Below are 27,150 nucleotides of genomic sequence, written 5' to 3'. Positions count from 1 at the left end.
GAAAAACAAAACAAAACAAAACAAAGGTGGTCAGTCCCTGGGGCAAGCAGCTGCCTGCAAGGATAAATTTCACTTGCAGATAGTACCCTGCAGTTGCCAAAAGGCTTTCCCCAGTCATTCTGACTGGGTCAGCACCTACCTTTATGCCTTGGTCAACTATGTTCAAAAAAAAGCAGCAAGAAGGAGTATTCCTGGGTCTCACAACTCTGGCACTCTTGGTTGTACTATAGCCTACAGTCTTCTCTTCATCCAAATTATCATTAGTCCAAGTAACACATCCTTAATTTAGATTCCCTCTCCACCCTACAAGCTCACCACAGACTGATGGAGTCCTCCAAGATGAATGAAGCATCTTTCTATGCTTTCTGAAGTCATCACTCTTCAATTTAAGCCAAATATTCTGCCTGTTATACTAGCTGCTACTGCTTTTGTTCTACCTGCTATGCAAACACGCATTTCCCTGTAAAATAAGAGATTAATTCCCTTATTGCAAGTCCACAGGGTGCACATGAAGGCAAAGCTACAGCAGATGATCCCTGTGCAAGAGCTTGCCTTTCCTCTTGACCTACAGCTCAGAAAAGGGACTGTTCTCTGGGGAGATCATCCCTGCCTGTGTGGGTCCTCTCCTTATCTCACTACTCCAAAAGGTGACCGGCAGCCCTTAGGCTTTCTAATCCAGGTGTCCTGCACCATCTCACATTGTGCCAGGAGAGGTTTAGGATGGATATTAGGGAAAATGTCTTCACTGAAAGGGTTATCAAACACTGGAACAGGCTGCCTGGGGAAGTGGTGGAATTGCCATCCCTAGAGGTATTTAAAAGACGGGTAGACGTGGTGCTGAGGGACATGGTTTAGTGGTGGTTTTGGCAGTGTTAGGTTTGATGGTTGGACTTGATGATCTGAAAGGTCCTTTCCAACCTAGATGATTCAATGATTCTATGATCTCTTCCCTGGCTACCTTCAAGGCTTTGAACAGTGCACAGAGACAGTGTAGGAATTATAGGAGCCTACAGATCCTTATGGGATCTCTACACAGACATTTTGCAGCAAGACTCAACTACAGCGAAACCACAGACATACTGAGGCAGATCTACAGGACCAGGCAATAGGATCATGACTTGGGCATCTCGAAACCCAAAGGCACCACGCACTATTCCCAATTTCACAGCTGCTCCCAGCACCCATGGTGGAACTACCATAGGAAACTGTCTCACAAGATGCTAATGCTGGGGCTGACAGCGCTGACCCCTCTGCTCTGGGAGTTTCCCTCTGACACAATATTTCCTAAACAAGGGAAGAGACCACGGCAATTCTCTCTGGAGAGAGGATGTTAGCACATGCCGAGCACAGCACAGAGAGACCTCATTTCCTGTCTGTGCTGGCATAAGACCTTGTCTTCTCTCTGTCAGAGCTGTAGTTTGGTTACTGAGGACACAGTTTGGTTTGTTTTGAGGGTTCCCTCCCACCTTGGGTTTTGTTTTTTTTGTTTTTTTTTTTTTTTTTTTTAAACCATAAGCCTACATACCCATAGCTCCAAGAATAAAAAGCTATGTTAGACAAAGACCTTCACAACACAGCAAAAACTTAAATATATCTTCAATACAAAAGCACTTTCTCACATAGTAATTCAAAACCTCAACAGTACCAACAAAGCGCAATAATAAAATCTGTAAATAAGCCCAGGCCATTAGACACAATGCCAGTTAAAAGTTACCTACGTGACAGGTTACCACTTTTTGTTGGGGAAAAAGTGTGCCACCTGCTCACAACATTTCAGATTCAGTCCCTCATTTAAGTTTAAGATCCCTGTATTAATTCCATTTGCCACATATCAAAGTCCTCCTTTCCCCAGCTCCAACTTTTCCAACTATCACCACAATCTCTGGTTTCCTTAAGCAAGCACCTTGTTTCTGTACAACAGGTCTAAGATTTTTTTTAGCAGTGGTGTAGTACTACTTTGCATAAAATAATATAGAGGAAATAGCTCATTGTTAACCATTTCAAGATCATTTCAACCATTGATCATTTCAAGACAGACTAAGAGTCAGCAGTTTAGCACGTAAAAGCAGTCCCAGGTCTCTTAGGAGACACGTCTGAGAAGTGTGAGCAGCAGGCAATACTGGAGGTGAAAGGCACAGACGAGTCAGGCTTTTGTTGGGAAAAAGAAGCAGCCAGCTTGACTTGCAAGGTAGCTGATAGCTTTTGTTCTTATCTAGATGAAGGTATAATCCAATCATTTTACCTACCTATTAAATATTCCACACTTATTTAAAATGATCAGAATGGCAAACGTGGTCACAGGGTAGCTGTCCCCTGACATCAAACCCATGTCCACACAAATATTCCCATCTTCAAAGCATGTTAACCCACCTGCCTCTGAACATAGGCACAATTTTCTGTCCTCAAAGGCAAACTCGCTATTATTTGTTTTCATAATATTTAGTTGTGGACTTTAAACGCCTAACCTTTCTTTTGACGCTTGTTTTTGTTTCCACCACAGGCACCGGCTGCATACAGTTCTATTATTTACAGCACAGCAGCCTGCCACATCATACTTGGATTACGCTGCTCTTTATTTCTTCAGCACACTGCAAGCTCAGATCTTTTTCTTTAGCATGATTCCTTCTCCCCTACTGCCACGAAAGCCCGGTTTGTTTGGGAAGGGCTCCTGAACTCTCTCCACTTTGCAAGGTCAACACTATATCCAAAGAAAAGAAAAAGAAACACACCAAAAAGCACACAGGCTATCTTTTTGGTACTGACTGGGCTAAAAATCTACCACCAGAAGGTTGTAACTGAACAAATCCTTAATTTTACCTTTTTTGTTAGAAGTCTTTTGTAAACGCAGGAGTTTGCTCAGGAGATATGCTCACAGACACGCACAAATGCACTCTCAGAATAAAATAGTTCTTGCACACACTGTCATCCTCAGAAAGGTACAGCATTTCTTTATACCACTAAGTCAAAGCTACTACAATCAGTAACTAAAAGACAGGCCAAGTGCCTTTTCTGCCTAAGCAATCTATACTGAAATCATCATAATCTATGCAGAAAATTCAGGGGGAAAAGTGTGACTTAATAAACCCTTGCTGATTCCTGCTGTAAATAGGCTTGCTTTTTCCCTGCAGTTACAGAAGAGGGATTTTTTTCCCCCAGCACTTTCAGTTGCCACAAGCAACCTATTGCTTGCTTTTAACCATGCAGCACTCTCGATGCAAACACACAGCTCGTGTTAGCACGCTGGACCGCACGTAACTAAAAACTGAACACAAGGCAGTTCAGTCCCATTACAATACAAACAGTGCTTTGTACTAAATACCTGTTCGGAGCAAACAGAGAGACATACCCTGATTTGGCACAGCTACAAAGATGACAGCACCCGCACATACCAGAGAAATCTTGCAATACTTCCAAATATCCAGGTGCCTGGATGTATGTTGTATATCAGATGACAGCATAGCAGCCTGGTACAAGCAAACATCACACGGATCAACTGCCCTAAATCCAGGAAGAAAAAAATTGCTCATCTCAATGCCTCCCCGCACAGAAACACCACAGTTGCATCCTCTCATTCAAAAACTGATTCAAAAAATCAGTTGGACACACCAAAATGAGTCATCTCTGCACCGGTACCTTAACTCTGAAAACTCCTGCTCCGTTCCTCCTCTAAGGGAACTGAAATGCCGTAAGCTCACTCGTAGCTGTGGCAACAGCAAATGCAAATCCTGCCACACTGCAAAACTTCACCACGGTCTCCTCCAGCACATGCGAGCTACGTGCAAACAAAACCACACACATACACACCCTCCAAGAATAAACTGGGTTTCTGAAAGCTGTTCCCTCCCCTAAAGCGAAAATCAAATTGTCAGGGCAAAGTTTAGCCAGTCTTAAATTGCTTTAGCAGGATTTATACTAGCTGTGCTTGAAGGCACTTAGAAAAAGGGCCCAGAATAGTTTAGAAACGGCATGCAAGAAGAGGTTCAAGGTCTCTTTATGTACATCTGCAAAGACTATACCCACTCCTTAAATTAGGTGAGGAGCTGCTGTGTTTGCAGCCTTGAGCTTCAGGCTGACTGAATCATACCACTACGGCTTTAATACAATCAAGTCAGCAGTGGATATTTAGGCATAGAAGAGAAAATGGGTTTAAGTAAGTGACAAGTCTTTTAAAAATAATCAGGTTTCTAAGGAATATCAGCATATCTCAATACAAAGATATGGTCTACCAAGAGCTCTTCTCAGGAGATATGTCAGATATTCTAATTAAGATGCAGCCGGTAACCGCATATAACAACCAAAGGTTAAAAAAAATACTGGGGGGGGGGGGGAAGGGGGGGAGAAAGGAAGAAAAAAAGAAAGCATCACCTAATGAGTTCCCAGCAGCAAAGCCCGTGTGAACTGCAAGACCTGAATTACAAATTTAGCTTTGGTGAGAATTTTCCATCTGAGCCCAACAGACGCTTGCAGGATATCTACTTGTGGTTTGCAAAAACTTCTCAGACAAGCTTCAATGTTCTGAATGGCAAGCAAAGAGTAAAAGCCCCAAATGATGCTCCCTGCATGTTGAGAAGCTAGGGTGGGGAGCTTCTAGTTTTCTGGCTTTGGTAGGGGTGTTGGTTTTGTGTTTTGCAGGGTGTTTGTGTATGTTTTCTTGTGTTGTTTGCTGTTAGTTTTTTTTAAAGGACAGTTTGGGTTACCATGGGTAAATCATTTTAGACAGCGAAAACACTACACTCTAACCTTCCCCTATTTGTGAGCAAAGCAAATCTAATCCCACAGTTAGATTATTCTATCTAGTAGCAAAGCAAATGAGCTAAAATCGAAGGAAAGGGAGAGTTACCATGGGATACCAAGATGCGTCACTTCTCTTGGCTCTCTTGGTGCCACGTGACATCTCAGATGTGAGTGAAGAACCCAGCAGATGGGACAGGAAAAAAAAAATATGTAAAAAGGTCTCTAGATTATAGCAAAGTTTCGGCTTTTAAATCCAATTTGTTAACTGCTTATGGCTACAGAAATATAGGCAAACAATATTTATCTATAAACCAAACTATCCGCCTATAAATCTATTGCCACTGTGCAATAAATATATGCCTTCCCTTCCAACAGTCATCATGTACACTTTTTTTACTGTAAATTTAGTCCAAGCACGTTCAGAAATACTGCCCTCACTATCTTCAGTAAGAACTATTACTTGCCTTACAGAGGCAGCAAAGCAGGTCAGTATTTTCCACCCTGCTCATAAATACAGAAGCAGCCACTTCACAGCAATAGACAGAGTTCAAGAGAGATCAGAAGAGGGATAAATCACTTTGAATTTACTCTCAAAGTTATCATGCAGGTCACCAAATCCACACCTTGGGATAAAGGCCACTGAACCAAGACTCTTCTTTTAATTTTCAAGGTATCGCTGTTGAGCGGCACACCACCGCAAAGCTGCCATGTGTGTGGGCAGCCTGTTGGCTGGCCCTACCACATGCTCACTTAGACTTTGATTTTCACTCCAATCGGTCCAGTATAAGTTTGTAAGCATCTCCTCTTCCGAGTCTTTCTTCTCTACACAAAATCATAGAGTGGTTCAGTGTTTGATATCACACACGCCTTTTTTTTTTTTTTAAAACAGCTGCCAATTTCTTTCTAGCATGTCAAAACAGCTCTGATTCAAAGGACATTATTCCACCTCCATCCTCCTCCACCTCCCAAAGCCTCCTAACACCCACACGCTGCGGAGCACCAAAATCTCCAGAGAAATTTGGTCCTTTCATACACCAGCCAAGCAAACCACCTCTCCGTAATAGAAAGCGACGTACAGTGTAAGAAACCTCCACCCCCCAAGCCGCCACGGTGACTGCCATGGTGCGATCCCAGAGTTTCAGTGCTACCCAAACATTGCCTCATGTTGAAAATCAAGCTTGCAGGAAAATACTGAAGACTGTCTGTCTCCAATGCATCACGGTAACCGGATCATTACCCCAGGCTCTGGCTGGCACGCTGCCACTCCAACCTACCCTGCTATTAGCGCTCTCCTATTAGCTCCAGATTGCAAAACTTTGGTAAAGTAACACAGCAAATTAGCCAAGACAACTGCTGCTATAATCTGCTCTTAAACACCAACTTTTTATCACCTGAATCATTTGCTACTATGCGCCTGTTTCCCATTAGCTACCAAAAAGATCAAATAATACAGAAGCCAAGAAATCCCACATTTAATCTGCTACTCCAACTTGTAGCCCCTGCGTTAGCACACAACTATACAACAGGGCGTTTGAAAATAGCTGAGCATTATTTATTACCCACTTACAAAATGAAATTTCACATTTCTGCAACAAGTTTAACACAGATGGCGTTACCTTCTTCAAAACTGCTTTAATAACTGTTCCCTGAGCCAGGAGATACTGAATTTAACAGCCATGGCTAGGTTTTATCCAGCCTCCTTTGAACCTCTAACCTTTCAGCAACATCCTGCAGCAGGGAATACCGCAGCATAACCGCACACCACTGAAAGAAAAACATTACCAGAAGAAAAACTTTCCCTTGTTTTAAGCTTGTTGCTTCCTTATTTTACACTTTTTTTTTTTTTTTTTGAATGGGGAGGGCCTGGGTACAGTCATCCTCTGCTCACACTTTGCATAACATTCCTCTTCTCACCTCCTCCGCTCACAATCGTTTCTTCTCCACACTGAAGAGTCAAAGTTTATTTACCTCCTTTTATACAACAGCTGCTCCGTGCCTCTCATTACCTTCATCATCCTTTGCTGAACCTTTTTCTTTTTGGAGATGGAGGACCATCTGGCATTCCAGACACAGGGAATCATGGAGAAAGAAGGGGTTTTTTGTTTGGTTGTTTGTTGTTTTTTTTTGTTTTTTTTTTTTTTTTTTTACAGTACCTTGTTGTTTCTCTACCTCTTCACTAATAACATTCACTTATTTACTACTTGGACTTTACAGCTATTTTCAGTGTATGGATCTCCAAATTCAGAAAACAAAAGTCTCCCAAGGGCAGAACAAAACCCAAAACTAATAATGTTTTTGCATCACACCAGTGTTGCATGAACAAGCATTAGGTTTTAGTTTAGAGACAGGAAAGGGCCTGGGAAGTGCAGTAATCTCTTAATCTCTCACACGGGTTGTTTCCAAAACTTCATTTCAACCAGAGCAGCAGAGCTGAGCATTAATCACATCCCTGTCTGCGCACTAAGAAGCCTTCCTCCATCCTCTCACTTCCTTCTGATAAAGCACTCGCCCTCTGCCACTCAGGCACCGTTCGGGAACCACCTGTTTCTCTTATTTATCACAACCCAGGGCTCTCCATGCTTTTGGAAAGCACCCCCACCCCCTGTTTTCTGCTCAGAGTCCGATCAGCATCGCCCCCCCTCCCTTTGCACGTCATAGAATCAAATTCATAGTATTGTTGACCCCTACTCTGCACTGCTGCTCGGGCTTGCTCTAAGAGCTGCTCAGCACGCAACACATCTGCTGGCACCTCATCACAGCAAGTCCTGGAGAAGAAGAAGCAAAAGCACCGGCGCCCTGCAGGTGTCAAAGCCAAAAGAGCAGGGAGGAAGGTGGCAGGGAGGAGGAAGGGAGCACGGATCACGCATTCAGAGCTAGCAAGCCTGAATTCAGAGCCCATGGGCTCAATATAAAATAAGTAGAACATGCATCTCAAGCTGCTTGTGATTCAAAAAAAAAAAAAAAAATACACTTTGCTCACCTGTATTTATTATTTCCTGATGCAGTACCAGCAAAACAACCTCTATTAGGCGCATAGAAAGAAAACCTGCCTTTTATTAGTAACCAATTGCTATTTTACAGCTCCATTGACCTTGTTCCACATTCCAGATTCGTTAACTCACTTATGCTCATTTCCTCTTTTCATGTGGAAACAGAGTACCCAACACTTTCTGCGTCACTAATAATCACAGCACACCGAGGGGCAGAGCTGTATCCTGAAACTCCTGTCTGCCACACAGATTATTTTTTTTTTCCCCCCTATTTTTCAGCACCTCAAACTCCTCCCAACACAGGACGACAACACCTATTTGCTTTAAAGTGTCCATTTTCACTCCACCCCAAATTACCAGAGAGAAGCAGATACTGGCTGAATAGAAGAATTTTCCAATTAAATAAAGAATCAGTGCAGAAACATTAAAAAAAAAAATCCTTAGGTGGGCATTTTACCAACAAACAATGGGATTACAAATACACAGAAAAAGAACTTCAGATTTAGCACGACTTTTGCAGGGATGCTGCCTCTTGCACAAGAAAGAAGCAGCAGGACATAGATGAAAATTTGCTGTTTATGTAAGTTCACTTAAAGAAACAATCTTCTAAGTCTTTAGAGTTACTCCTTGCAAGGCTGTGGGGTAAAAATAACGCTTTTCCTTGGGACAACCTGCCAGGTACTCCTACTATACAATTTTGGATGCTGGTTGGAATATACAGGAAGGATGGATTAATTCTGGTTGTGATAATAGCAGAGCTTTCACTCACAAGTGAGAATCCAGCACCCCCCACCTTGAGACAAAAGAGAATCAACAGGTCCAGGAACAGACTTTCGGACTTTCTTGGGTACTCCGCCTGGAATTTCAGGTTTCAAAAGACTTCTTGCTAGTAAAAATTAAGTTATATGAATGAGGTCTGTGAAACAGCACTCTTCCGCTGGAGGCTACTCCTCAGGCATTCAGGTTGTTGGATGCTCTGTCGCCTTCTTTTTTCCAGCGAGGCACTCCTTTCTAGATCATTTCTCCATCCAGTTTTCACACTGTATAGGGACACCCTTCTGCCCACCCAGTATGTACTCCTGAACAGAGACAGCATGAGAATTTGACACGCAGAACTCCTTACAACAAGGTTATCAAATCTTGCGGTACCTGAGCAACCTTGTCCAACTGATCACCAAGTGGATTACCATCCTGAAAGGTTTTGGCTGTTTTATCCGATACCTAACATATATCTTTTTGTGCAAGCTTTCACGCTGCCTCTTTCTGAACAGTAAGATTTCGGCTGTCAGCATCATCTTCCTCCAATGCCCGCTTCTCATCCAGGTCAAATCAAGCCAAATGAGGGTAAGGGACAGGAAAAGAGACAGTTTGCCAAGGTGTGGATTAAATGACATGCAATGCTTCTCCAAAGTGACAAACAGAAAAGCCGTGGATGGCAGGGCGTTACTGCATAGTCACTCACCCTCCTGTCCCCCTTGAAACTCTCCTTACCCTGAACTCCTCCCTGTGCGTTCTTTCTGTTCCAAGTTCTGCTCGACACACATTTCCTCTGGGCCTCCCTGCTGCCATTGCAGAGATTCACAACAACAACTGAAAATCCAGTAAAACTACACCATGTTTGTCTTTCCATTCCAGAGGAAGACAAATTTGCAGAGAACTGACCATTGTGCAGAAAGGAGCACGCTTTCCTTACCTTAACCCCGACACACGCAACTCATGATGCTACAGGAGCAACAGGCTGACAGCTCAGTCCCAGACCAGCAGTGATATTTCACACCGTGCTCAGCGGGAGGCACTTCTCATGAAACACCCTTTATAGGATAAGCGTAGACCATGCCAAATTACACTGCACCCAAACTACGCCAATTTAAGACGGCCCAGTTCACAGCACTGCAGGCACGACATTGTCACAAGACAATCAGCACCAGAGCTCTTGAATTAACAAGTTGCAACAGCAACCCATATGATCGTCATTTGGTTCCCCTGGAAGTTTAAGATGACAGCCCCAGAAATCATTAATTTAATAGCCGAAGTTTTGATTTGGGTCTGGACTAGTAGTTAGCAGTACTCATTGCACAGGGGAAAGCGTCTCAGAATTAAGTTTCCTAATTAAGGCACTGCTTTACAGTGGAGAAATACAAAAAATTAATATCTGCTATTATGCCCTTGACTTTTGGCTAGGCAATTCTGTGTGCAGACAGTGGTGCATTTGAGTTGTGAAGCTGAGTACACAACCTATTTCCCCTACACACAGAAATTAGCTCACATTCATACTGCCTGCTTCAGCTGTGTAAAAGAGTTAGAATACTGCCCTTATATATGATCTGTAAAAAGAAATCCTACAGAACGTAGCCAAGTAAGAGTCACAAAATTTTTAAGCTCTTTATCCTTGCGGTATACTCCTTTATTTCACAATTTTAACATAGCATTCACTGTAGATAACATTATTAAAGTTTGATGAGGGAGATGCCTGTTCATTATAAAGTCTTTCTCGAAAGAGTGCTGTGGGAAAATCTTCAGGGGGGTGAGTATAAGATCAGTGTCTTTTAACGCACCACTAGCAATTTTGCAATTATAGTATTTGTGATTAACCATCTGCGTGCAATCTACCTGTGCAACCATTGCTCTAGAATCAGAGCAAGTCAATGCACTTAAAGGATCCAGCCTCTGCTCAATGAACTTACCACCTTGCTAACAAATCTGAAACCTAACTGGCAGGTGATGCTTCAGAGCTGGCAGTGATTTAAGGACGGAGGTGTCCTCCTGCTTCGATAGACTTGCCCATAGCAATAGTCCTTAGGGGTTATGAGCAAACGTGTTGGCTTTTATGAGCCACGTGTTGGCTTTGAGCAAGCTGACTTCCCCACAAAGCACAAACACAACGTCATGCTGAATATTACTGAAGTATGAGAAAAATCATTTATAGAAACAACAGCTACAACATAGCTATTTGCCTTATCTCCTTTGTAAACAGCTTTTAAACTGCCAGCTATGGCTATGATTAAGGAGCAGCTAGAGACGAGAAGAGACATCCTCATAACTGCTGACAGGTTAGGTTTTTTTGAGCTTTGGCATAAGCATTTAAGGATGAAAGAGCACAACAAGGATGCTGAAAGACAACTGACAGCTTGAGGAATAAATACACACCAGTTTTCAAATAATTTCTGCGATGTAGGGTAATGTTTATGATCACAGCATTCACTAGGAATTAGATCATCCATTTAGCAGCAAGTTTGCCAGATCAACTGTCTGGGAACTTTAAACTGGATCAGCAAAAACTGTAGGGCATTGCATAACTGGAGTTAGTGCCTTGAAACTTCACAAAAGACTAAAAGACGGGGTGGGGGGGAGAACAAAAAGCATCAAGAGGAAGAGCAAGTCAAGTGCTACAACTGATTTCAGGAGACACACACACTGTCCATATTGAGTGCTATGCCCAGACCTATTAGTCTACCTCTGCTTTGTCTACAGTGCTCGATTTCACATCTCCTGCTGGCTTAATTTAAATGCTTTTCATGCAAGACTATTATTTTTGGAGCAGTCAGAGTTTGACAAACCAGTACTATGGCAGGGCGGTTATGCTGTCAGACACAGACCATCCCAATCTTTGGCAGGGGGCAGACAAGTAGCTGCATCGAGCTGAGAAGAGCATCAGTCTTATTTGGATCAGCAACAACATTCAGGAAACATCTGAAGCAACCTTGTAAGCACAGTTAACATATCCTTGTAATAAAAACAGCATTTTTGCAAAGCGTGTTCCTTACCTTTTCTGCCACTCGCCTTTCAAGATGTGCTGTATAGCTCAGGGAGCTCCCAAGGCTATATTTACACGAGCTTTCCAAGAAACTATTAGCAAAGCTTGGGGAATTTAGTGATGCGTCAATGTCTGGAGACAGCTGCAATGAAGCTCCACAATGCAGAAAATGGCAGGGAGGAACCTAAAGGTAGGAGCATGCTCTAGACAAGATGGTATTTAAGTCTGCCTAGATGTATTTTGGATGCACACATGATTTGAACAGTTGCAACAGTCACAGAGGGCTCTAGTGACAAAACAGACACCCTCCATTGGGACTGTAACATCCCTCAGCATTTTAACACCAGATATTCTACCCATCCTTTGCTACGTATTTATCACCACGGAGCAAAATATACTAGATACAACATTTTGTCTTCCTAAGTAGTGCATGGAAATCTGTCAAAACAGTTGCTGACAGCCTTTCAACTATTCAATGGAAATGGGGACAGCAGAGGAAGGGAGAACACAGGCCAGGAAAAAGAAAAAAACAAAACAACAAACCCTTTTTGTTTTAATGCATCTTGAAAACAAATCCATGAGAACAGAGAACAACGTTAACAAATGAACTGAAATAAAGTATCTTGTGCAAGAATCCCAGTAACCATATAATCTGTGGAATAATAAAACTGCAAAACCATGGAGTAATTTTAAACAATTACGTTTGTCATTAAAATAATGAAAGAACCAGTCAATACTTATCCAGTAAGAAAGCACTATTTAATAGGGTCTAATTCAACAAGGGAACGTAGCCTGTTGGATCCACCTAACAACTGAAGTTGGGCAAAAACAACCAATTAACAACGCAGCTTCCCAAAAGGCACAAAACCCAGAAGTATCCCCCATCAGAGTCTCTGCCTCCTGGGTTGAGGACTAAGAGGATGCCCCGATTCATTAAATGCTTCAGCACTGTTTGAATTCAGGTTTACTGAATGCAAAGAGACCAGATATAAACCAGAGAGCAAAACAAGATTAGAGATCAGCAAGATGACGTTCCCCTTGGAAATCCAAAAAACCAAGACATTTTGAACTATGTCCAGCATGACTTCAGCACAAAATAACATTTGCACTTCAACGTAATAGTTGATGATTTAACTGCATGCGAGGAGCTACAGGAACAGTCAGCAGAGCAGCCCTGAATTTCATATCACCTGCTCAGCCTTCAAAGGAAGCAGAGAGAGTTGCAAAAGAGCCATGCTGTACTTCAAAGCAGTAACTGCCTTTCGGATAAAGGCTGAAGTATTTACGTTCCCTCTTCAAGCACCTGAACCCAAGCAGAGCACAAATGTTTTGGTATTTGCTAGGTGCCCTGTCCCATCCCCAGACATCTCAGGTAGATGATATGACACTTGAAAAGGTGCTGGAATGGTATTAGCCATCAAACTCCAACTTGAAAACTCATGTACGCAAGAGCCAAGTAGTAAAAATTAAGCTGAAGCAAAAAAAGAGCACAAGCAAAGAGGATGCAAAGCAAGACAGAAAACCCATTTTATCTTTGAACACGTGTGGGAATTGGTGAGTACACCCTTATGGGAAATGCTATTACCTGGGCCTGTAAGCTATGAGTCAATCTCCAAGTAAGTCAGAGCCAGCCCCAGGAGAAAGGAACAGTCATTTTCTAATTCAGTTCACAAACAAATCCGGAGAAGGAAAATTCCCTCTTTGGATTAAGGATTAATCAGCAGCAGGTATGGCCTATTATCATTAACTGCAGACATTTCCTGCTAGCACGTCCTTCGCCTTTTCCAAGAAACAGGGGAGCAGCTATACGTCTGAGGGAAAATGCATTAGGAGACAAGAGTGAAACTATCGACAGCAACCTGCTCTATGCTACCCACTTAGCAAGAACCAGCCAAGCTATTTAATAAGCAGCAATGGCTAGAAAATCTACCAAAGTCGACTCTGATTGATCTGAACAAACTAAACACAGGGAATCTGCTCCAAAATTCAATTAAATCTTCAGTTTTGGATAAGTGCCCAAGATATTACGCCATCGCTTCTCTCCCTGACTCCTCACGCAGGACACGATTGCTCCATTATCATGGAAGGAGGCAGCAGCAGCACACCAGACCATAGACTGGATTCAGGTACTCCCAGGGGATAACATGGATTCACTCTTCATCCTCCTCACTTTTAAAACACAACCTGCGGACGTTGTGTTTGTACCAAAACTACCTAGGCGGATCCTGCGACAGACACTTCTACAGGACATTCCCACTTCTACAGGACAGTTTTGATGCATGCAGCTCATGTGCATCTGGAAAAAGTTGGGGAGGAAGTTGGGGGTGGGGAGTCAAACAGGAGCTGAGAAGGATGTCCATGCTTTCCCAGAGTGTGAGGGTAAAACCAGCAGCAGATCAGCCAGGTGGTGTTGTGAAAAGTGTTGTCGATTGCATGCAGGAGGTGAATAAGGGCAGTGCTTACACAGCAGACCCTGGGCTTTAGCCTGCCGTGTCACCTCCTCAGTCATCAGCAACTTCAAGCTTTAATTCCTGGCAGCAAAGGTATTACTTAAAAAGTCAACGTCACAATGAACTCACGTCCTACACAGGATACAGAAAAACTCTAAATTCTTTCAGCTACACACATGATTAATAAGTTTCCCCAAAGGTGCTTTTACTTGTACAGGACGACACCCATAGATCAGTTACCGCTTTTAATCAAGATTATCTCCTATGTGTTTGACATTTCACAGGGTGGTGGGGTTTTGTTGTGGGGTGGTTGTTGGGTTTTAGTGAAGTTTTTCCTTTGTGCATTTTTTTATTTTTTTGTTGTTGTTGTTTTAGTTGTGGTGGTTTTTTTGGTTTTTTTTTTTTTTTTTTTTTTTTTAAAACATCTGCTCTAGCTAACTCTTGCCCATTTAATTGGGAAATCTGATGACTGAAAATCTCGGTGCCTGTTAAACTACCAAGCAGTCTGCACTGGAATTTAATTTTAACCATTCCAAGCCCTTGTTGTATTCCTGAACAAGCAACTTAGTCAAAAATATTTTCAAAAGATATCACATAAACTGAGGCTCTACTCCCATGGAGTTAAATTTGGTGGGTATACACATACCTCTCAGTAACAGACTTAAATAAAAATCATTAAGAGATACAGAAATTGAGTTCCAGCCATAAACCACTGCTTTACGTTCCCTACTTTAAATAGTCACTGTTACACTGTCATTATACAACAATCAGCGCATTTGCTTTGAGTCTAGAGAGCTGCCATGGTCAGAACCATTAAGTGCTATATAAAAGTAACATCAGGTTTTATCTCTTTCAAAGCCACTGAAGTTTAAATTTAAAAGAGAATTCAGCAAGCAGCTATATCAAGCACATACAGCGCCAAGCTGGAGGATGAGTGTATTTATATAACAAAAGGCTTCCTGGATTATTTTAAGGCTCAAGTTCTGCAAAGCTAACAATTGAGGAAAGGGATGTTTTCCCTTTGTTTAAAAAAATAAAACTCGTACGAAGGCGGAGGGGGGGAAGCCGTTGAAGAGACAGCTGTATCTTGATATTCCACTATATTAAATCCCTAGATTTCAGCAACAAGTCATCCATGTGCGTTGTGACCCTATGAGTTTGGAACATATGTTGCCATATACTGAGACAAATACACAAAAAATACAGAGGTCCCAGATACCAAGGCATCCGCAAGGAATATCTTCACATAAATTACAAGGTATGCCACATGCCCAACAGTATTTGGTTTGAATCTTTTTCATTTAGCACAGGACAAAGCAGCCTTGCACCTCCTGCAAGGTACCTGTTGACATTCAACCCCTATTAAATCTGCATTAAACTTTAAATAATAGATTATTACATTATTTATAACATCTGTGTATTGGACCCAGGGGAAACAAAAGTTGAATCAATACAGTGACATGAGCTTTTTGTCTCTGCTAGAAGTGTCTTCCACCCTTAATATTTACCTAGTTGAAAGAGGGTCTGGAAAGTAGGTATTTTTCTGTAGGTATTACGGTTTGTTCAGAACAATTATCACATAAATGCCGGGTTTCAGAAAGCAGCAACTGCAAAATTAAAACCTGCTCATAATGATTCGCCTTACATGCAACACACAAAAAAGTCATTTATCCCAGTTTCAGCATTTCTCTCATTATTTCCGATTTCTTACACTATCTGCGGAAGCACTCCTAAACATCTTAAGTGTACAACACTTGAGAGTTAGACGCATGCAGTACTATGACATCTGTAAGAGATGGGCTAAAACCAACTTTCCCAAAACCAAATTTGCTTGGGGCACCTGCAGGAAGAATTACAACCGCATTAGGAAGAACCCCAACTGAAAGGCGCTTTTCTGTTCTGTCCCTCACCACAGCCTCTCAGAATCAGCCAGTTCAATCTCACTAATATTTCAGAACATTTTGAGGAAAAGGCAGCAGCTTTCCTGACTGAGAACTGAAGGCATGAAAGACTCGGTTCATTCAATGTGCTAGTCACTCAGGTTACACACAAACAAATAACAGTTTTAAAAAACACATTCTCTCTCAAAATCTGTGTCCAATAGCTCCACTTATTTTCTGATTCTTACGACACCTCCCCCTCTAGCTCTTAAATTAGTGACGGAGCTTTCCAGCACAGATCAAACCCAACAAAACCACGAAAATTTTAAAAAGATGCCTTTCAGCCAATCTTCGTGCAGCTTCAAAGGGTTATTAAAAGACAAAAACATAAATACAAGCAGCAAGAAAGGGCATATGCCCCATTTATTTTCTCTTTGCAGGTCATTCATCTATGTCAAAGCCAGAACTGGGAACAGAAACCAGGTATTCCAGACACCAGTCTGGTTGTCTACCCAATATATCACTCCAGTTTCAACAGACAGAAGGACAAGGATTTCCTTATAAGTAGGGATTTTGGAGCATTTATACACAACCTACATCTTCTCAAGTTTTGCTCTTAGTTATCCTTACCTGGAAGCAGGAAAGAATAACCTATTTAAGTCCTCTTTCAGTTGACTCTTCCTAAGATTATAGAATTTAGTACTGGAGTTATCGACTCTTTGCGTAAATTTTTTTTCTTGAATTAAGAGTGTACCAGGCTGGCACAAGCAACATCTAAGCTAACAGAAAATGGAGGGAATCATCATATTCTCTACTAAGCCAGGCTTTTAAATGAAAGCCTCACTTAAAGAAACCAGCCAGTAAAGGTGCCAAAAGAAACAGTGCCCCGCAGCTGCAGGACATTAAGACAGACGATACAAATACCCAAGTGGGGGCCACTGACTGCTGCCAGCGTACACTGCCACTTGCACACATGCAAAAAATGATTAATCCAAACCAAAATGGGTATCTGCCTGTGCAAGTCCAAAACAAGAACTCATCCAAATTCAGGACACATTTAATATCACTTTACAGTAAACAAAGTACTGAAAAAACACACCACTCCAAAACACATGTGCTTGAAAATGCAAAGTTCATTTACTTACCTGAAATTGCTTTTCTGCCCAGAGCACTTGATTCATCAGGTTAGAAGCTCACTACAACTATGAGGGTCAAAGCACCGAAGACCTGCTGCCAGCTGCTTCTCACGTAGTCATAAGAGTCACTATTTAAAAAAAATTAAAAAAAAATTACATCTTAAGAAGCAGAGCTAACAGCAAGCCTTCTATTAAAACATTAGGAGTTATTACAATGTGAAGATGACCTTGAGGTCTACCAATAGCTGGGATATACAGTAAAGACTGTGCTAACAACATGGACAGCTGCATTTTAAAAATAGTATTTCCTAAAGGACACAGAAAGAGAGAAGATCCCCATGTCCAAATAAGGCCTATAAGCAGTTTTCATTGGATCTGAAGGAGGCCTACAGTGCTTCTTCATTCACTTTGTGGCATCCTACGGAGAGCAGATCCGCTATTCCTGCGGGGGCGTATCCTGGGCATACACTCATTATCCTCCCAGCCTGCACCAGGCAAGAGCGGTTCGGATGAGACCACCACCCCCAGAACAATGTGGGAAACTGAGCTGCCAGAAACGGCCCACTGGCCACCTGATTCAGTCCAGGGGCACCATAGACCAGAAGCTGTCTACTCCCAATGTCATGGGAATCTCAGTGTCTTGCTCTTGAAAGCCATACCCAGTTCCAGCAATACCCAGAGCACCTTTAACTAAGAGAGTAGTCAGGCAGAACAACCCCTGGGATATACACTGCCACTTAGGGCACAAACTAAAGAAATAAATCTTGACATTTTCTTTGAAGGGAGCTGGTAAAGTCACCCAGGCTCTGAACCACACAGATAACAGGTTTTGCTGGCAGGCAAGCTGGTGCAGGGGGAATGAAGGAGGAAGGCTGAAAGCCTTTTCTGCTAGTCTTCAAGATAACCAAGATCATTTACAAGAGAGAGGAGGCACTTGCACTGAAGCAAAAACAAAATGTAAAAAAAAAAAAATAAAAAAAAAAATGCACATGACCAAAATCCTCAAGTGGCAGCACCCAGGTAACAGGCTTCTCTCCATCCCTGTTATCTAACCTTAATCTAAGCCTAGCCAAACCTTACGGCCAGGAGCACTCTAGCCAAACCATTGAGACCCACAGCTGGGATGCAAATACTCTCCTCACCCAACCCCCACAGCTTTAAAGGGAGACAAAACCAGGGGAGGATATTCAGAAGAGAACCAGCACCCTTTCACATGGGGCTCTGCAAGGCTATTTAAATTAAGCTTTCAGGTAAGGTAAAACCAGATGGTTTCCCTGCTCCATTAACATTAGTTAAAAAATTGCGATTCATACATTTCTATTCAAAGACTAGTTGGGGGGGGGGGGGGCGGTGGGGTGGGGAGGATCAAATTCTGCTTGTTAAAGCAGAACCAAACCAAAATAACTGACTGTCAGGAAGCAAGCAGTTTGCAGCATGGCAATTCTGCTTTCTTAGACTTCTTTTTAGCTACATTTAGGATTACTTGGAAATCTGCTTTTGGATTTTACACTGCATTCTTGCCTCATTTTCAAGATTAGTCCATTAAAGTGCCTTGGAGAGGGTGCGATCAGGCACCCCCCACTCAAATGCCCATCCTAAGAACCCACCAGCCAGAAGACTCCTCTCCGTAACAGGCTGGAAGTTAAGATGGTTTTGTCCAACAGGATAGAGCCATGGCGCACTGCCGGCGTCGGAACTGCTCAGTAAAAGCCTTGCTATCCTGCCCTGTTTGCTGCAGGATTGTAGTAATAAGAGCTAATGTTTACAAAACGTAAGAAAAGTTATCCATTCCATGAACACCCACCAGCAGCCTTCAGTAAGGAGGAAGGCCCTGTTTCCATAAGTAACTGCACTCTTATCTCATAACAACAGTCACCCTCCCAAACACATCATACTCTCTGCTCGCAGGCACTCACTCATCTGCCAAGTTTTATGAAGCCCAAAAAGCCACCCATCTGCTGAGAGCAGCATCAGCGTGAACCGCGAGAAAGCCAGCCTGCCGTACCCCTCCCCACATCTGGAGGGAAAGCTCCAAACTCTGTGTACCCACTCTTCTAGGAAGAGGAATCCCGCTCTTCTAGGAAGTGCGGGTCCCCCTAGTCCAAGAGATGATGGAGCATAAACTGTAGCTCAAACGTAAACACAAATTTCTGATGAGCAAAGCATGAATCAGCATGTGCTGCCGAGCACCGCATGTGCTCCTGAGATGCTCGATACCAGCTGTAGTCTGGTATAGAGCCAGACTGACCCTGTAAGGACACGTTTTCTGCCACATACAGAATTATTTCTGTTGGAAGAAAGTAGAAGCTGTTCTCACCAACAGTTCACTACTTTTACTACCAAAATTACACTGATAGTAGAACTGTATGACAAGGTTTGATTAGAGCTCATTCCTATCTTGTGGAATGTGCAGCAGTTCATTGTATTTACAAAAAAAATAATCTAACATGTTATACGCTTTTCAGAATAAAAGGTCTGTCTTACGTAAATTGATTAGCCTGTATGCCAAACTCCTCCATCCTCCGCTTCTTCCCCCAGATGAAGACCCTTCTGTTTGCCCAGCAGCGGCTTCTGCTCTGCTGGGGTACAGGCCGCCAAGTTCACAGACCGGTTTCTTTAAACTGCATGTTAATATCTTTAAGGAAGTAGTTCAGTTTCTGGAGTTGCTAAGCAATAGCGAGCCATAACGGCACGAGAGAAGCCCACTTCTATTTTAGCATATAACACGACAACGTTCAGTTCTGTCTGTGATCATTTGCTCTAACATCCACAGCATTTCTCTAATGCAGAGGCACCGGCTGAGAAGCAATTCTGATGGTTTTGATGCCGTTAAGGATTAATTTCTGAAGTTACTTGCCAGTCTTGTTCTCCTTATCACAAGATGTCTAAGAACTACCAGTCCTTCTCAATAGCACCCAAACACCCTCTAGAGCATCGCTAGCTTATTTAGAATATATGCACCATTTTACAACACCTGATCTAACACAGCATAACAGGCAGACTCGTGCTTAGGACGGGCTTAGAGTTCACACTGCATCTCTGACTAATGCATTTAAACAGATTACATCTTGCGGAAACCTGCAGGATTTCCAGAAAGAGCAAACAGTTTCCTTTATTAATATTCAAATATTTTTTTAGGTGAATGCTACCATCTTTATTATCCATGCAGAACTGTGAGTGAATCAACCATCCACATGATTTAGGACAGTGAGTATCCACATCTAAGGACCAAGGGTCACTTTCTGAGACTTCACAGAAGTAAAAATATCTCCTTGTGCTGTCTATCAGCTGTGCCTGCAAAGCACAGACATGAACCTTTGGAGTTGAGGATTCCTCTTCCTCGTTTCCTTCCCACTTAACATGTATACGCAGGCAGCAGTGTTGCAAAAGGAGTGAGAGTAGGCTGTTGTCTTACTTTCTAATCCAACATAAACAGCAAGGATCGGGAACGTCTGCAAAAACTGGATTAACCAGCTACTGACTGCTGCCTCAATGATTAGAGCAGCATCTTTGTTCTATACAGAAAGGCAGACGTATTTCCATGTTTCACCGGCATGTTTGCCAGACACACTAAAGTACTCCTTAAAATACACTGAAGAAATTCAGCCTAAATAGATCAGTTGCACAAGTCCACCAACCAGCACACTTGTGGACAAAAGAAGTCAAATTAATTGATTTAAAGACAACGTAGGGGATTTTGAGAGAATGTTTAGCCAATGTCTAAGATGACACTTTAATCCTCCTCACAGTTAATTCTTTGAAGGTAGGAAGCCAGTAAAATTTGTGATGCGGTTCTTACACAGAAAACATCTCCAAAGGCATGCTAATCACTGAACTATTTTGCAAATTGCTCCTAATCTCCAGTTGTTTGCCTCTGCGCTCTTCCTGCGGAGACAATAAAATCATACAGCTCATCGTAATGTAGTGCTTGCTCCCAACGAAAGAGTATGTAAGAAAAGAATGATCCTCATTTGTTTTATGTAGACAGATCTGCAGTAGGGAACCATTATCTAAATACTACTTCCCCCCCACACACACCCCCTGAGCTTTTGCTATTATATTTTAGGGTAACTTCCATTCTACATTTTTGTCTTTAATTGTAAAAAAACAGGCTATTTTTAGCTGCTGTTTCCATTTTAGGAAGATTTAGAGACAATTTCCCCCTGCCAGACACACTGCATTTTTAATCAGTGCTTGCTGAAGCACTAAGGGAAGGAGCCCAGAAACATCCCCTTCATCTTTCTTGTACGGAAAGACGGTAGCAGAACAACTACCATGCTGCAAACTCATTCCCAACGTCCCAAAGCCCTGAGAAAACTCTTGTTATCACGACCGTTAGCAAGATTTATTTAGGGCATTACCTTTGTTTAGTTCTTTCAGCATCCCAGTGACCTGAACGGGGGACTGGAAACAAAATCCAGGGGAAGAAACTCAAAAGACTTCAGTGACAAGTGAAAGATAATGTTTGCAGCAAGCACGCTTTCTTCACTATTAAAATTTGCACTTTTATCATGGAAGTATACAATTGTGCACAGTCTCACATCTAAGACATCTGTGTATTTTCTGCACTAGCTTGTACAAAGCCAGCCATACACCACAAAGTCTTGATTTTTATTTTATGCTGTAAATCAGGTGAAGTACAACTTTTTAGAAGTGTGAGGAAAAAAAGGACTGCATGAGCACCGTTTAAGACAACAAACTTTTGCGGTCTCTTATTAAATAACTACGGCAGAGAGCAGAGGAGATATAACAAAGGGGGAATTAGCTTCCATTAAGAAATAACCAGATCCAAAACACCCTTTTCTTGTTGCTTGGATTTATTTTTACGTCACATCACAAGAGTTCTAACACAAAAGCATGTGACAAATAACAAACCCATTATCAGGAGACAGTCTCTTTCCCGGTTTCCAAAATAATCATTCCTCTCTCAGGCCTCCTCCCCACTTTCATGTTGTTCAGCCTTCCAAAAAACACCTTACAGGCAGGACACACTCCTCTCCACAAATTTAGCCTCAACATTACTGAGTCTCCTTATCACTCAGGGTGCCAACTGCCCCACGGACGCTTGGAAATCTCTACAGTAGATGCCAGGACACCGACAAGTGACTCTGTACACTCTGATATTTTCAGCTGTCCCTACAGGGCGAGATGCTCAAAATTTCCCAGATCCACCTGAAAATATTTTGAAGATAAAAAACTAAGATTAGTTAATTCTAAAAAAAGCAAGTTAGTACTAGGTTGGAAAACATTAATAAAATGAAACACACTGCAACTAACTCATAATTAGATCATCTCCAGGCTATTCGCAGTCGAACCTATCTAGAGAACTTCCCCAGGTTATAAAAACCCAAGCTCTGATTATTCAGACCTGGATCAACATTTGGAAGGAAGTTTCCACTACATACTGCTCCCACTAGCAGTCCACTTAGCGCATATACAGACAAACACATGTATCTATTAGAAGGACTTTCTTGAAAGCCTCAGCTTTGATAATCATCTCTAGGTATACCGTTATAACATCTTTTTGAATGCAATGCCGTATGCTGTAACATTTGCTTCTGAAACACGCTCCTTCATTACTGGCAAACCCACCATGGGCTCCCTCAACTTGCGATTGGTAAACCTACTCATAAAAGGTCACACGCCTCTTCCCAAAAAAGACTAGAAAATGACAAACCTTCCCTTCTGCCTGTGACCTTTTGTACAGCGTACCTTGTGAGTTCATTATGCAAACACGCTAGAGATAAGGAATGCAGGGAACAACCAGAGTTAGGGACCTCACTGCTGCTCTTGGAACAGACAATAACACCAGTGAAGTCTCCAATCTTCTGCCACCAACAGCAACTATTTCAAATTGCTTATTATACCACTTATTTTTACCAATCAAATTGGCGTTTGGCATCTCATGGGTCATTTTCCATTGACTGGTACCTATTCCGGCTTTACAGGAGCTGGAGAATAGGATGAAAGCCAAGGTCTCCACAACAAGCACGGTCTACATGCTTCTGCTAAGGGGATGGAGACAGAAATGGTTCACCTCGACCTGCAAGCAAGATCACGCATCAGAATTCACACTATATTTAAATACATGACTTCACACCCAAAGGCCTTCCCGTCAAGTTATCTACTAACTCGGAAACAAACCACAGCAGTTTAAACTTAGCTCTTCCCATTTTGCAAGTGCTTTGAAATCACAGGCCCTTAGACATATTCCACCTTTGCAAGTGTCTTTAAAAAGTAATAGCTGATATGAAGCTATTATAAGGAGAGAAATCAGAATAACTGGTTTGGCAAAAGGAGGTGCACCCTTCATTAACCAGACAGTTGAGAAATAAAATTTCTCGTACTTTGATTTTCAGCTTTTAACATGAGAACAATACTATGAGTTTGAGACTTCACTAGTTGGACAATATGGTACCTGCAGAGTAACTGTGACAATAGCATGGGAAGAAGGGAGGCCAGAATGGATGCTGCTATGCTTAAGCACTGATCTCAAAGGCAGAACGGGCAGACAGTCATTTACAGACTGGGTGGTCTGGAGAGATTAAGGCAAATAAGCAGAGCAACAAAACCAGAACTGTTGTGTGGGTTTTTTCAGCTTTAGCAGGGTTAAGTGCGTGAGTCTGGAACACATTCACTTCTGGAACACGATCCTCCGCTGGTGACTGAATGTCTCCTTTGTCAGTTGCCCTGAGTCACAGGCACACAGGGGCTCACTCCGGCCTCACTGCTTCTCCGAGGACACATGGTGCATTGCATGGAGCACACCAAATTCCAGAAGTACCAGTGGATGCCCACGGTTCTCCTGGGCAGGGAGGTCGGGGGATACTTAGCAGGACAGCTGGAGAGACGTGCTGACAGGTTTTGTGTTCATTACTCAAGCTTTGTGAGTAAGCTAAAAGCAACCTACTTCATGAAGTACACCAAGACCTCCACTGAAGCAGAAAAAACAAAAAAAAAAAAAACCCTAAATGCATTCTCCACTCATCTGGCAAATACACTGAAAATGTGCCCAAGCAGCTTTCCCTTCATTACTGCAGCAGTTAAAGATCTTTTAAGTATACAAAAATGTGCTGTTAGCACCACTGAAAGTTATAAAGGAGGCTTATTCAAGCATCTTTAAGCTTTTAAAACATCATTGGATACTTTGTACGTGGGTCTCTTCTAAACAGAAGATCTGAAAGATAATTATACTGATATCAGAACAGCAGACACTGCCACATATGCAATGCTTGGGCTGCTATACCATTTTAGCCTCCTTTTCCGTTCACCTTACTGCCCATGAAAACTTATTCAAAGAAAGGCTGTAAAATGGAAAAATGGAAGGTATCATTCCCGCAGCACCTCTGGGCTGAAGCCAGCACACCCAAGATGAGTGACTACTTTTCTCAGAGATTCCCTTTGGTGCTGCTGTTACACAACAAAAAGTTTAGCATTTGCTTCCACTATTACAACGCTTAAATTCAGGCACCCCAAGCTTCAGGGCTTTTACTTTCATGATATCCCCATGCAACAAAAATAACCTCATAGCTGTTCTGCTACTTTAGTTGAGTCAAGGTGTAAAGAGCAGCTAAACAGCATGCCTTGCATCAGAAAAGGCTCTGTCTGAGGCTTTGACTACTTTTGGCTCCAGGAGTTTCCGGAGCCTATCTTTAGTAACCCTCCGGGAAACGCTCATCCAAATACTTGCTCAGCACCACACACATACACACACACCCCCAAAACATGAGCCCATTTAAACTCTTTGTGTCCACAACATTATCTGGCAAGGAGTCGGACATGTCCGTCCATCGCTGTGCGGAGAGGGGAGACTACGAGCCGCTGCCCACTCCTTGGGATTCCAGTTACTGCCACATTGCATCTCCCACACAGATGGGGTGGAAAGAAATCCTTGCTTCTGGCTTCCAGGCTACCTACAGATTCAAGCAGGTATGTTTACACTACTACCTAATTTAAGTTGCCACAAGCTGTCAGGTTTCCTCCCTCAGCTCTTTCTTGTAAACAGAAGCCAGGTTACAATCCACAGGTTGAGAACACTCTTCCCCTCTGTAATAATACGTGGGAGATGTTTTAGAAAACCTTAACCATAAAATAACAAACGCCAAAAATGTGCCTTTCCTCTGCAAGAAAAATTATACAGCAATAGACTTTATCTCAATAGGTTCCTCCATGATATCCAAGATGCCATACTAAGATTTTCAAGCATTAAAGTGACAGAACTACTGATTTTTACATTCCTTCATATGAGGCATCATCTCTGCCAAAGACAAAGTATCCAAATATCCCCAAAAGCTGATCACTTTGGCTTCTAATGCTGCTGGCAACAATCAATAAATACCAACAACACACTTCGTACTTTCTTCAGGATTTAAACAGCCTATAGAATAAAAGGACAGGGCAGCAACCATCTCAACAGATGACAAATGACAATACCACTGGCTAGCAGCAGCAGAATGCACATCTGCTAGTGTCAGTGCCAAACCATATCTACCAGATCCGCTCACCAAATGCATTTCTGCCATCGCTTGTGGTCTGTGTTTCTACAGTGGAGCCTGATCAGGCTGGTGTTAAGCCAGCACTCCTCAAAAAACACTTCTAGCTGCTCCTACTTACTACACAGCAATATTCAGTGACAATTTTGGGGACAAAGACTACAGTAAACAGTTCCATAGACAAAAATTAATCTGATTATGGATGCCAGTGTTTTTCCATACAGTAAATGGCTGGGAGTGTGATACGCCGATCAAAATTAACATTTGGATATGATGTGTTGTCCACTACATCCCACTCCTGGCCCTCAACTATGTTAGAGGTCCTTGTTCACACTGCAACATTCACGATGGCTGCATTCCAGTCTGTGGGTAAAAAGGTTGCCTGTAAGCGGTTTATGCAGTATGTGAAACGCTTTGTTTATCCAAAAATATTTTAGCTCCAAGAAACATTAAAGCAAGGCATAGATTTCAGCATTTGCACAGATACTGCCAGAAACTTTCTTCCTTAAGGCTTTACAGCTATAAAAAGACTATTTTGCTAAAGCAAAACTACAAACGAAAAGCTAAGTGTAATGCTCTTAATAATATGCTAAAAAGGGTTGTTATAGCAAGGGTGATAACAAGCAGAGGACAAAGCAGGGGGTGCCATTTCGCTCTTGCTCACTTTGTTCAGAGCTGGTTAATCAGTAGGAAAAACTTCACATTGCAGCAGGGTAAATCAAAACTTATGGGGTCTTCCCCAGTAAGCGGGCTCCGGAAAAGCACTATAAAAGAGAAGGGACTTTCCCTGCAGCCTGGTCTGCAATTTAACCTGACGTAGTGAAATCCAGCTAGCCAGCAGATCATCTATTTCACTTAAGTCTTACAATAATCATACCCACCTTAAAAATAAAACTGCCCAAAGCACATTAGTTAGGCTGTTGTTTAAGACAAGAAGAATTAATCACATCAGTCACCAGAGGCAAAAGCGTAACAGTTGACAGGGGAGATTTTCAAACAACACTCACTATTCAGCACAACTCAATTATCCCAGGGGTAGAGAACTGGAAGACACGAGTATTAAGAATGTCACCATTCAAAAGCAGCAAAGAAGCATCTCCTTTTCCAGATCAAAGCTCTTCTCATTTAAAGACATGCTCTAGACATGCTCATATTTGATTACTGATCCCTGTTTTACTAGAGCAGCAAAGGCTAAATCAGATGCGTTGTACTCTCTTGCTAAGGCCAGAATAGCTAGCTAGGAAGGGAAAAAAAAAAAAAAAAAAAAAAAAAAAAAAAGGGCTCAGGGAACAGTTATCTCCAGCCCCACTACACTAATTCTGTAGTAGTTATTGATTAGGGCATTTTTCTGTACTGTCTCTTTATTTAGCTCTGCAGGCTCCCCATCCTGTATGTCCAGGTGCATGCTTTTCTTGGCTTGTGGTTTCATTGTTTGCCCCTGCCAGGGAATTCCCAACCACATGCTGGTTCTGCACCAGCTCCTCACTTCCATAAGCTGCCTAATTAATCAATGGACTCATTCTAAACCACACTAAAAAACGTAGAATTAACCAAATATAAACAGAAAGAAAAAAAATTAAGTTTTTAAAACAGTGATCTGGCAGATAAGGAAATTCCTGCTCTGTTAACTGCACTACATGCAGGTTTACACCAAGGTAATATAATACTACATATTTCCGTATTTTTATGTTAAAAAACATTAGGAGATCCAATA

At 42.2% G+C, this 27,150-nt stretch overlaps 1 protein-coding gene across 14 annotated transcripts in view; it reads right to left on the bottom strand.

The window, feature by feature from the left end:
- SGMS1 (sphingomyelin synthase 1) overlaps positions 1 to 27,150 on the bottom strand; it is a 101,262-nt gene that overhangs the window by 55,235 nt on the left and 18,877 nt on the right. For 4 of the 14 annotated variants that reach the window (XM_054206951.1, XM_054206942.1, XM_054206952.1 and 1 more), the window contains exons 1-2: positions 22,825 to 22,957; positions 16,954 to 17,072 (exon numbers count right to left, since the gene is read on the bottom strand). The exons of 1 other annotated variant lie outside the window; for it this stretch is intronic. The gene's annotated coding sequence lies outside the window, so the exon portion shown is untranslated. Of the gene's footprint in view, positions 1 to 16,953; positions 17,073 to 18,551; positions 18,703 to 18,748; positions 18,770 to 18,860; positions 18,946 to 19,428; positions 19,544 to 22,824; positions 22,958 to 27,150 lie in introns of those variants that run through there. 9 more of the 14 variants (XM_054206944.1, XM_054206941.1, XM_054206954.1 and 6 more) reach the window with 5 other exon arrangements.

This window comes from Rissa tridactyla, chromosome 6 (genome assembly GCF_028500815.1).
Source record: "Rissa tridactyla isolate bRisTri1 chromosome 6, bRisTri1.patW.cur.20221130, whole genome shotgun sequence".
NCBI classification, from domain to species: Eukaryota; Metazoa; Chordata; class Aves; order Charadriiformes; family Laridae; genus Rissa; species Rissa tridactyla.
Note: the sequence above shows the minus strand (reverse complement) of the source record. Positions and strands in the feature narration are given on the sequence as shown.